Source organism: Salvia splendens, chromosome 21 (genome assembly GCF_004379255.2).
Source record: "Salvia splendens isolate huo1 chromosome 21, SspV2, whole genome shotgun sequence".
In the NCBI taxonomy this organism is placed as follows: domain Eukaryota; kingdom Viridiplantae; phylum Streptophyta; class Magnoliopsida; order Lamiales; family Lamiaceae; genus Salvia; species Salvia splendens.
The window spans coordinates 16246350-16258449 of NC_056052.1; positions in this window are offsets into that span (position 1 = coordinate 16246350).

Here is a 12100-nt window from a genome sequence, read left to right on the forward strand (position 1 = left end):
CCAAATCTATACCCACATATAACCCACTAGCCACTGGGACTGTGTGTGTGTGAGGCATAAGGCAACAAGGCGACTGGCCGGGAGGACATATAGGAAAAAAAACCAATTGGAGAACGAAGTCGAGAGGCAAGGAGAAAATCGACCAGGAAAAATTCCAGGTCCAAAAACAAATGTTGAAGAAAATGGTCGAAAACACTTGACCACAAAAAGAAGGAATAAGGGTGGCGAAGCCACAAGGAAGCTACTAATCAGATGGAGGTCAATATCAGGAAACGCCCAGCCGAAGAGAAGCAACAGCCAAGAGCCCAAATGCACACAGTTCCCCCACATCAAAATAAAGTAGTAGTTTTTGAACCTTAGAGCTTTAGGAACATCCACCCCAAACAGTACAAACCAATAGCCCCATTACAAACCTTATAGCCCTTCAGGAGCCGCACGTGAGATCTGAGTCCGAAGCATCTGTGGTTCAGCAGTTTGAGAGAGAATAGTCCTAACATCCCCGGTGAGGAATGAGTGACTGAGCGAATCTGGTGTTTGGCCGAGAGTTTGGGTGATCTTGACGAGCAGATATACTGATTGGGAAGGAAAAGGGGGCGGCAAAAGTTCAAGGCTGTCTAAAGCCGGATTGCACCTAATCCTAAGGGGAGGGATGGTTGAAAACATAGCCCGATCAATGTGTCTAAGTACTTGTGTGTCTGTTTATTTGTGTTTGTCTGTCGTTTATGTGTTTTTATTTGGTTCAAAGTTTAGAGTCTAGTTTAGGATAGGGTCGGTCAGGGGTATAACCAGGCTAGAATTCGACTTATTTCTTCTTGTTTATTCTTCACGCTTGAGGACAAGCATGTGGTAAGTGTGAGCAGTTTGATAAATCGCATTCTAGGCCTCGGTTACTGTTCAATATAACGTGCTTAATTGGATTATATCTGCAAAATAGTTGCTAAAGTGTGCAGGGAAAGGGTACCAGTCAGTACGAAAGGGTTCGGATAACTCAGGTGAAAAGATCGCCAGAAAGGTGCAATACTGACCAGGATGCATGCCAAAAAGGCTCGAGATAGAGAAGAAGAATTGCTGGGAAGCATCAACCACAAACAAGGGCAAAATAGTCATTTCATGAAGAGAGTCTACCCTAAAAAGTAAGGGCAGGCCTCCCTATAAAAGGAACCTACTTGGAGAGAGAATAAGCATCGACATTCACACTTAGTTAGAGTCCTCTCTCTCGGTAGATAAATTCTTTAAGCGTCGTCCAAAATCTTCTCTTCCCTCACCACAACCATGGTCACCTGAAGTTCCATCAACTATACTAACCAGTAGAAGTGGGTTGAGGAATATTATTGATACCAGGTTCAGATTGGCTGGGATTTCTATCCTGATCAGGTGGATACACCCTTGCTTAACACGACACCGAGAACCTGCACCTTCAAGGCTCCCCAAAAGGAGCCTATAAATTGTGTGTATATTAAGAATTAGGTTATGGGGTATATACAGGCTTGAAAAAGATTTAAACATGGTAAAAGGTGTCCTCCAAGTTGGAAATTTTGTGCTCCATAGGTAAAGGAAAAGATTTTGCATCACAAGGTAATAGTTTCTTTCCTTCCTTTGAGATGGCCATAAATTTCCGCCTAATTCAGCACTTTGATTAGAATGCGCGACTTTCGTAGAATGGCCATAACTTTCTCAATAGAACATCGATTGAGATGATAAAGGTACCAACGCGTAGCTCTTTCAAAAACAAAGAGTAGCACGCCCTGATAGGTGTTCAGCATAGCCGGAAAAATGAATTTGAACTAGGACTGCTGCACACGAACACGCCCAGCGGGCCACTGAGAAAGTTTCCGAGCTCTCTGGACAGCTTTCACCGACCGCTGGCTTGTGCCAGTGGCCCCCTGGATTGCGCTTCAGCTCCAGCTTTGAGATTTTGACCTTTTTATGCCCTTTTTTCAGCTTTATTTTGCACAATTCTCATAAAACATGTCACAATACCAAAATCGATAAAATATGCAAATAATGGACATGTAATGCAACTTTGACACTCAAAACGGAACAAGTAATGACCTTAAAACAGTGCAAAATCTGAGCGTATCAACAACTGAGCATGAAAAGGTGAACTAACATGTAAATCTAAATTAAAACAACTGAGAACACCTGCATCTAAAAGATAATACTGGAAACTTTCCTAAAATACGCAGACGAGGTGAAAAAGTGAATGGGGACCATTTTTCCTAAATTGGCTAGGCTGCAGAAAAATTTAGAAAAGTGAAAAAGTATAAAGCAAATTGTAGATCTGATTCTCTAACTGACCTCCTAATTCATCTTCTCCAAGTATCTAAGCAAAATAGAGCGAAACAGAGCATTTGATAAATGAATATTAAGAAAACAGAGCATGCTTCAAACGATATATAAATAAGAAATTTAAGCCGGAAACTACTGCATCTACGATAACTGACTAACTAGACAGCGAATAAAACAGGAAATGAGCCATAATCATGCACTCAACATGAAATAAACTAGATCTAAGAAATCAAACACCAACAAACAGGATCTAAAAGGTTCTAAACAACTAACAATTGTGAAAAATAGAACAATATCCAAAGATTCAAATGCCAATATCCAGATCAACTAGTGAAATAACAAAGAAATTTCAAGCTAGGATGTTCAAAACATCAAACTTCTTAAAGCATGAAAGTAAAATGGCTAAAACAGAAAGTAAATGATTGTATCTTCACTCCAAAGAGTGGTGGAATATCAACGGTTGTTAAAATGGCAGGAACTAAGGTGCTTTCCCTTCCGACTTAGGGGGCAATGAGCATTCTGGAATATGGAGTGGACTTGCAGCTGTGAACTCTCTCTAAGGATGTGTGTGACTGTGTGTAGGATGGAGAGCTCTCTCTTCCTTCAATGTTGATTCCTTTATATAGGATAGTGAAAGAGCAGGTTTGCGTCAGGTGTCGTTCAAGCCCAGGTGTATCCTACTGATCAGGATAAAACAAGCTCCAGCTAATCCTGAACCTGGTATCAATAATTCCTCAACCCTCTTCTACTGGGTAGTATAGTGAAGGTAGGGGTCGAATCCCACAGAGATGGTGACGATTTGGAGTGATTGTGGTGATATTCTGGAAGGTTTGGTTAGCAACCACGCTTGGGTTGAGTTTCTACCTAGACGGGAAATTAAGATGGTACTCTACTGACTAGGACGGGTGAAGGGTGGTCGACATGTGGTTGCGTACGTGGAAATTTGTTTATGGGGTGTAACAGAAAAAATATGTGAAAAGTACTGGGTTTCTATAAAAGACTAAACTGAAGGTCAGAGAATATGTAACGCCCCGTTTTTCTAAACCTAATTTGTGAACCCTAATTTACTGGTTTTTAATGCTATTTTTTTCGCGAAGCCGTGAATTAATTGTCGGCAAATTAATTGTTGTTGGACTAGAGATTTGTGAAATAAAACATTATGCGTATATAAATAATTCCTTTCCGTGAGGTATATATTTATTGGACTCAATTCCGTGTTGGATCCGATAAATTAAATAAATAATCTAAAGGTCCAGTCTGTGATAAATAAATTATGGACTGCACAATTAAAAATAAAATACAATGGGCTGTGTTTTAAACTAAACTAATTAAAATAAAATATCTTTAATTCAAATATTAATTAACGATCATGCATATATTTCCTGCTCCGTGATGAGATATTCATCCTCCGTAATCTGCAAATAAAATACCAAATAAATTCAAAATTTCAACTAAATCAAGTTTAAAAAAAAAAGGAAAAAATTCGAATCCCCTCCCTCACCCCACGTTGGAAAAAACGCTCCCTCTCTCTCCACAAATCTCTCCAACTTCTCAACCAAATCTTCCTCCTCTAAATTCCTACTCCTCTATAATATTGCTGCTTATTTTCGTTCCTCTCCCTGCAGCAAACAGAGGAAGTCTTCAAAATTTCTACTCAAGGTAAACTAATTCCTATCAATTTGTATCTAAACTTTCTCCTACTCCAGAATCTAACATCAAATTGTTGCTTTTGGCAGTAATCAAATTCTCCAGCTTCAAGAACCAAACTTTTCAGATCCTTGCTGTGTTGATTTCTCAATTCACAGAGGTAATCTCCTACCCAATTCTAAACATGAATTATCACATTCTGCTCCATACACATCATTATCCGATCAAATCACACAATCAAACCAATCGAACCTTTCTGAGAATCAAAATCAAACTAAGAACGAAAAGAAACATACTTGGGTGAGAACCGGTCTGTTCGGTAGCAATCGGGGCTGGGTAGTCGTCGTTTCGGAGCTGTTCGGGGGCGAGTTCGGGTAGCCGCGTGAACCGGCGACGAAGGCAGCGGCTGGAGGCACCAGCAGCTCCTCCCGGCGACGGTTGGACGAATGACGAGCAGCAGCGGCAGCGGTTCAGGAGGCAGCGCGTCTAACGACTCACGGCGACGGCGTAGCGGCGCGGACGGCAACAGTAGCTTCTCCCAGCGACAGCCGCCTCTCCCCGACGAGCGGCAGCAGCAGCGGCGTCCGGCGTCGTGAGGTGAACGGAAGAAGCCGACGGATCTATCCATTTTGTCGATGGGAGAGAAAGAAGAAGAGAGAAAGAAGAAGAGGGAGGGAGAAGAGAGAGAACCGAGAGTGAGGATGGGAGATTTTGATTTTGGGCTTTCTAAATTAAAATGGGATGATGATCTTGGGCCTTTTGTTTTAATGGAATTGGACTTAATAAATTTGGGTGATCTATTTAAAGTTTGGGCCTTCTTTTAGTAGGAGTATTAATTAAATTGAAGACATAAGGTGGGGAAAGAATTAAGTTTTGGCCCGACAATTAATCGTGACGAATATTTAATTAATCTCCGGTTTATTTCGAAGAGGGAATAATTTTATCTTATGTCGGAAATAATTAATTTGAAGAGAAATAATTGCGGGGATTTAATTATTTTTATTAATTTTGGGAATTTTATTTTGTTATCGTGATAAAAGACTTTGCTTAGGATGCATGCATTTTCAGTTAGTTGTTTGAATCAATGTGTTGATTTATTATTATATAAATTGTTAAAGGTGAATCATCGCAAGGGAATCGTGATCGCAAGGGAAAGAACGTAATTTCAAATTAAGCACTCGAGGTGGGCTTTCTTTTAAATAAGGACGACGTCCTAAATGTTTTGTCGATGGAATGAAACTGTATTTATCATGCTATGATTTGATTTTTACGTGCCTATCTGATGTGGCTTTATGCCATTATTATATAAATCGAATTCGGGTCCTTGTAGGGCCGCAAACCCTACTTGGGCTAGTGTACACCTATGGTAGATCGTGTGCTAGCGTACGGGCTGGCCGGTCTAGTGGCTTGGTTTGTGGCCACATTCCAAGTCATGTATTGGCAGATATGGTAAACGTCTATGAGAAAATGACTGATCAGTCGACTTTTACAATGGGAAATGATTTTGAGTGCCTCGGGCCTTTCTAAAGCTAAACCCCGATGGTTACTTATGTATGGCATGATAAATGATATTTTGATTGAAAATGTTTTCGGCATGAGCCCATTGAGTATATTTTATAGTACTCAGCCCTGCATGTGTTTTCCCTATGTGCAGGTTGAGCGGCGACGAGGATGTGGTGGTGTTGAGCAAGTTAATTTAAGAGATTATTATTGTGTTTGAACCTTGAGTGCCGTTGTGTCTTCACACATGGCGTCACTCTTTCTCTTGGTCGTTTCCGCTGTGTCGTTTCGTTTAATTATGTTATATTTGGGCCGACAACTTTAATTATTAGGATAATGGATATTTTGAATTTCTTGTTGGATAATATCAAACTCTTGGTTATTTATTGGGATATTAATTGTTGGTCCAACTTGTGATTGAAACCCTAATTCTTTTCGTCTGTTTATTTAATACTTTTAATCACGATCGCCCGTATTTATTAACCCTAAAAGGGCGGTCGTGACAGTTTGGTATCAAAGCCTCAGTTTCTTTCCGCTCTGGACCCAAGAGTCTTTTGGAGTCAAAATCTATCCTTGTATTAATTGGCTAAAGTGTTAAACCTCGAAGGCTCAATACCACAACTCGTCACGCCCAACCACGAAAGAAGCGGTAAGATCATTTTGGCGATTTTTTTAAATGAATTACCGAAAATTTTGAAATTCGGTGGAAAAATGGTTCCTTGCAAAAATGGCAATTCTGGGCCTATTGGAATTTTAAAGTAAATGCTATGGCTTTGGAAAATATTGTGGTCATACGAGACGCGACAAACTATGGGACGTGAGACACTATGGAAGTATGTTATTGAAGGTGTTGAATGTGATGGATATTGAAGTATGAAAATGAATCGCATGCTTGAGACGGGGACTTGTTATTACATGTTTGAACTGCGAATTTAATTTGAAGAACATATATGTTGAATACTTGAACGGCGAAAATTCTAATGCATATTTTGTTGAAATCATATGATTTTGGAAGTATGAAACGCAAACTATGACGCGTGTGTAGGTTCAATTACGTGATTGTGGTATAAAGGTGGACATGAATTGCAAGATTTATGAAATGTGATTCCATGGGCGACGGATTGATTGAGTTACTATTTTAAATATTAATATATGCTGGATGAAATGCTATGGAATACCAAATGGTTTATATGGATAAACATGTTTGACTGCACAATGTATAAATGACGTTTTATGTGATAGTTCATGATTGATGAAATACTATAGAATCAATATGAAAGTGAAATGTTGAATTTTGAACCTTGTTGCAAACGTAGAACCCATATAAAGCTTGAATTAAGCAACGATCGAATATGTGTTGAAGTATGAGACTATGAACTATGTCTAGAAAACATAGAGTGCCTAAGAAGTATGCTAGGCTGAACGTGCTTGAACATAGTTGTAAATTGATGACCACAATATCACTTTCTTGAGTGATGGGACAAACGAAAACATATACTTCGAACTAGATGGATTATTGTAATTGTCTATTGTCTTCCCTGGATGATAAAAACAAAACGAAAGGAAGTTTCTAACGAGATCAAGGAAAGAAGAAATGTTAGGTGATGTATCCTTACAACGACGAGAATTTGTGCCTGCAATCAAATAGAGTGAATGCAATCGGGCATAACATGTTAATGCGACGACGCGTTACAAATATGACAACACTTATGACACGTTAAGGCCGGGAGGGTTATTACCATGTTTTAATGAGAATGACTGCTAGGGCGTGCCAAAAACAATATGAAGATATGACCTTCAAGGACAATTAATTGCTGTAACGACACCAAGAGTCTTGACTTAGAATCTAGAGTTTTCGAGAACGCTTCTATTATCTTCGGGAAATGACGGAGTGCCACCTTTGTAGCTAGAATGGATGAATTTAATTGACGGTACTTACTTGGATTATCAGAAATTTCTTTCTATGAAGCTCCTTGACAATGGTATTCTTTTCGTGCATTTAGAATTTTTGATTGACCTGCAATTTGCAAGTGATGCATCACTGTTTCCTTTTAATGAAAGTAGTGACTCATTCTTGTTCCTCTTGAGTCATTTTCGGAGCCATTTTAAATCAAGGGCAATTTCAATAGTGCTCCTCATGTTGAAACCCATTCTGATCCAAGTAAGACTGTTAAATAGATTTCTAAATTCTTGATACAAGACTCTCAAGAAAGACAATGGCTCGATCTCTGCAAACACATATGAGGAATAAGTTTCAAGAGACACATACAAAATGATACACCAACAACACGAGGAGTCGAATATTTTCGCATCTATGCTTAGTTGTAGCAAGCAGCCAAAGAATTGAACGTTACGTCATACCGGACATTAGGTCTTGAGAAACAAAAGTTTAGAGAAGTCGTGTACATCAAATGATCACGTTTTGTAGCTCAGAATTTATGTAAGTGGTTGATCAAGGGAGATACGGATAACAACTGAGAGTCGGAGTATTAAGGTCGTCGCATAAGATCATCGTTGTACGATAGTAATGGAATGAAAATACGAGTACCATGATAGATTGAGATATACGAATGAAGGTCGTAGACGAGAGGAAATCGTCCAGCACGTGGCGAAATTGAATCAACTAAAATGTGAAACAATCGAAAGGAGAAACGCGTGCAAGCACCATCACCATCACCTCCTCCACCTAAGCCAGAATGGCATATTGAATAGTTTTTCCTAAAGCAAAATCCTCATATATTCGATGGGATAGGAGAGCCAGCAAAGGCCGAGACTTGGATACGCGTATTGGAGAGCATCTTCGAATTCTTGAAGTGCACCGAGGAAGAGCAATTGATTTATGTAACCTACCAACTCACGGATTCGGCCGACTTTAGGTGGGACCAAGCAAGGGACCTGACCCCTAAGAAAGTGGGTAGAATGACTTGGGAGAACTTTAATGAGATGATATATAGCAAGTACATACCAAAGAGCTACTAAAAGGCAAAGGCGACTGAGTTTTACAACTTAACCCATGGGCGTATGTCGGTGACTGAATATGACCGTACACTCTGCGATATGACTCGGCATGCACCTGAACAAGTTGACACTAATGAGGAACTGGCCGAAAAGTTCCGTGAGCGTCTAAGGCATGAGATCAAGATGACATTAGCCAGTCATGGGAGGCTTACATATGCGGAGGCGTTTGCCCTTGCGCTAGATGTTGAGGCAGCTATGCCCAAGGAGAGGGTGACAGAGAACACTACACTGGCACTGTCTCTACCACATTGTTCTTGAGAGAAGAGAAAGTGGGATAGGAATAGGACCCACTAAGAAAACAAGAGGTACCAGCCCAATCAAAACCGACCACCGCATGGGGGTAGACAAAATTTCTCTAACCAAAGGGGTGATTTCCGACCCAGACTACCACAATGCAATGTGTGCTCCAGGTACCATTTTGGAGAGTGTAGAGTGCAGAAAACTACCAAGTGCTTTAACTGTGGGGGAAATGACCACTTCTCTAGAGAGTGTCCGAGCAAGAATGCGGGGATGGGGTCAAGGCAGAACAATCAAGGATTCCGTCAGCAGTCGAGGGCACCACCGGCTGAACTAAGGATGAATCGTGATCAATCTCGCGACAACAACAACCTCACCGCCCAAGACTTCCCTCCCAGGCTAGAGCGTATGCGCTGAGTTCTAGACAAACCAAGACTGAACAAGGGAGTCACGAGAGCGGAAATTTGGCAGAACTTGTGATGGTGGTGACCTCACCAGTGGGAGGGGTAATAGAAATTTCTCGAACATGCTCGAACATAGAAATTGTTATGGGAGGACTTAGGCTAGTCGCGCACGACTTACAAGTTATGGCCATGAAGGATGTTGATGTAATCTTGGGAATGGATTGGTTGACTGCAAATTTTGCTACGATTCGATATAAGGAGAGACGAATATCATTACAAGCCCCCGGAAAGGAACCAATCGTGTATCATGGAATCACGATGAACAGAAAAACGTCTATCATCTCCGCACTCCAAGCCACAACGATGTTGAGAAAAGGGCGTCCTGCCCATCTGGTCTATCTACCAGGAGATGAGAAGGAGGAAAGGAAAGTGGAGGATGTCGCTGTGGTACGAGAATTTCTAGACGTCTTTACTGAAGCGTAACCTGGACCACCGCCAGATCGACAGTTGGAGTTCACAATCAACCCAGAGCCAGGGTCGGCACCGGTGTCTAAGGCCTCATATCGAATGGCGCCAAAAGAGTTGGAAGAACTCAAGATACAACTTCAAGAGCTTATGGACTTGGGTTTCATTATACCCAGTGTTTCACCGTGGGGGGCGCCTGTGCTTTTGGTTAAGAAGAAAGATGGGTCGATGAGAATGTGTATTGACTATAGAGAGTTGAACAAGATGACTCTCAAGAATAAATATCCACTACCGAGAATAGATGACCTATTCGATCAACTTCGAGGAGCTGGTGTGTTCTCAAAGATGGATTTAAGGTCCGGATACCATCAGTTGAGAGTCCGACGAGAAGACATACCGAAGACTGCTTTTCGCACGAGATATGGTCACTATGAGTTTGTGGTGATGCCGTTTGGGTTGACGAATGCACCAGCAGTATTCATGGATTTGATGAACTGAGTATTTCACCCATACTTGGATAAATTCGTTTTGGTATTCATAGATGATGTACTCGTCTATTCGAGGAATGAGAAGGAACGCGAGGAGCACCTGCGAATCACTTTGGAGACGTTGAGGAGTGAGAAACTGTATGCCAAATTCAGCAAGTGTGAGTTTTGGCTTAGGGAAGTAAACTTCCTTGGTCACATTGTGTCGGCAGAAGGAATTCGAGTGGATCTCGCTAAGGTCGAGGCGGTACAACAATAGAAAGCACCTTCAACACCAAACGAGATTCAGAGTTTCCTAGGCATGGCAGGATACTACCGAAGTTTTATAGACGGATTCTCCAAGATAGTGAGACCCATGACCCAACAACTCAAGAAGGGGGTAAAAGTCAATTGGACCCCGGAGTGTGAGGCCAGTTTCCAACTGTTGAAGGAAAAGCTAACTAGTGCACCGATTCTAGCTGTGCCAGAACATGGAGTGAACTACGTGGTATACACATACGCTTCGAAGGTGGGACTTGGATGTGTGTTGATGCAGAACAACAAAGTGATTGCTTATGCATCACGACAATTGAGGCCACACGAGTTGAACTATCCAACCCACGACTTGGAGTTAGCAGCGGTAGTACACGCCTTAAAGATTTGGAGACATCACCTCTACGGAGTCCGATGTGAGATCTTCACGGATCACAAAAGCTTGAAGTACTTATTCGAGCAGAAAGATTTGAATATACGGCAACGAAGATGGCTCGAATTGGTGAAGGACTACGATTGTGGCATCAATTACCACCCCCGGCAAAGCAAATGTTGTGGCGGAAAGATCATTCACAGCTGGCTACTTTTATCACCAAAGAAGAAATCTTGATTCGCGAGTTTAACAAGATGCGTTTGGAAGTGGTGAGGGCACCTGAAACAGTGGAAGCCCGAATCACCACTTTAGTCGTTGAACCTGATCTAAGGTCGAGGATTATTGAAGCACAACGGATGGATGCGAACTTGGAGAAAATTCAGATAGGAGTGCGAACTGGCGAATCTGGGAACTTTAGTGAAGAAGGTGACAATGCCCTTACTTTCGAAGGAAGATTATGCATACCGGATAACGAGGGGCTAAAAAACGAGGTGATGAGTGAAGCTCATGAGACACCTTACACCGCCCACACAGGAAGTACGAAAATGTATCAAGATTTGAAGAAATCCTTTTGGTGGAATGGTATGAAGAGGGACATAGCATCATTTGTCGAAAGATGCCTAGTCTGCCAGCAAGTGAAGATTCTACATCAACGACCGTATGGGAAGTTGCAACCACTAGAGATTCCTGAATGGAAATGGGAGCACATCGCCATGGATTTCGTGACAGGTTTGCCAAGGACTCTAAGGGGGAACACCGCCATTTGGGTAATTATAGATCGATTTACCAAGAGTGCGCATTTCATACCGATTCTTATAAGCTATGGGTCCAGTAAACTGGCTCAAATTTACATAAGGGAGATAGTTCCATTGCATGGAGTCCCAGTGACTATCACGTCCGACCGTGACCCAAAATTCACCTCAAGATTTTGGATAAGTCTACAGAAAGAGCTTGGAACCAAATTGAACTTCAACACGGTATTTCACCCGCAAACCGATGGACAGTCCGAAAGAACGATCCAAACTCTCGAAGATATGCTGAGAGCCGTGGTACTCGACCGAGGGGGAAGTTGGGAGGTAGCACTACCATTGATCGAGTTCGCCTACAACAATAGCTTCCAGGCAACGATAAACATGGCACCGTATGAGGCATTATACGGAAGAAAGTGTAGATCACCGCTCTACTGGGACGAAGTTGGCGAAAGAAGAATACTTGGACTAGATGCAGTTGAAGAGATGGTGAGAATCGTGCGGCAAATTCGGGAAAGGATAAAAGAAGCTCAAGACAGACAAAAATCATACGCGGATGTCCGACGAACTGATTTACAATTCCAAGCTAGCGACAAAGTTTTCCTGAAAGTATCCCCATCAAAAGGGATAACACGATTCGGCGTCAAGGGCAAACTGAAGCCGCGATTTATTGGGCCTTAT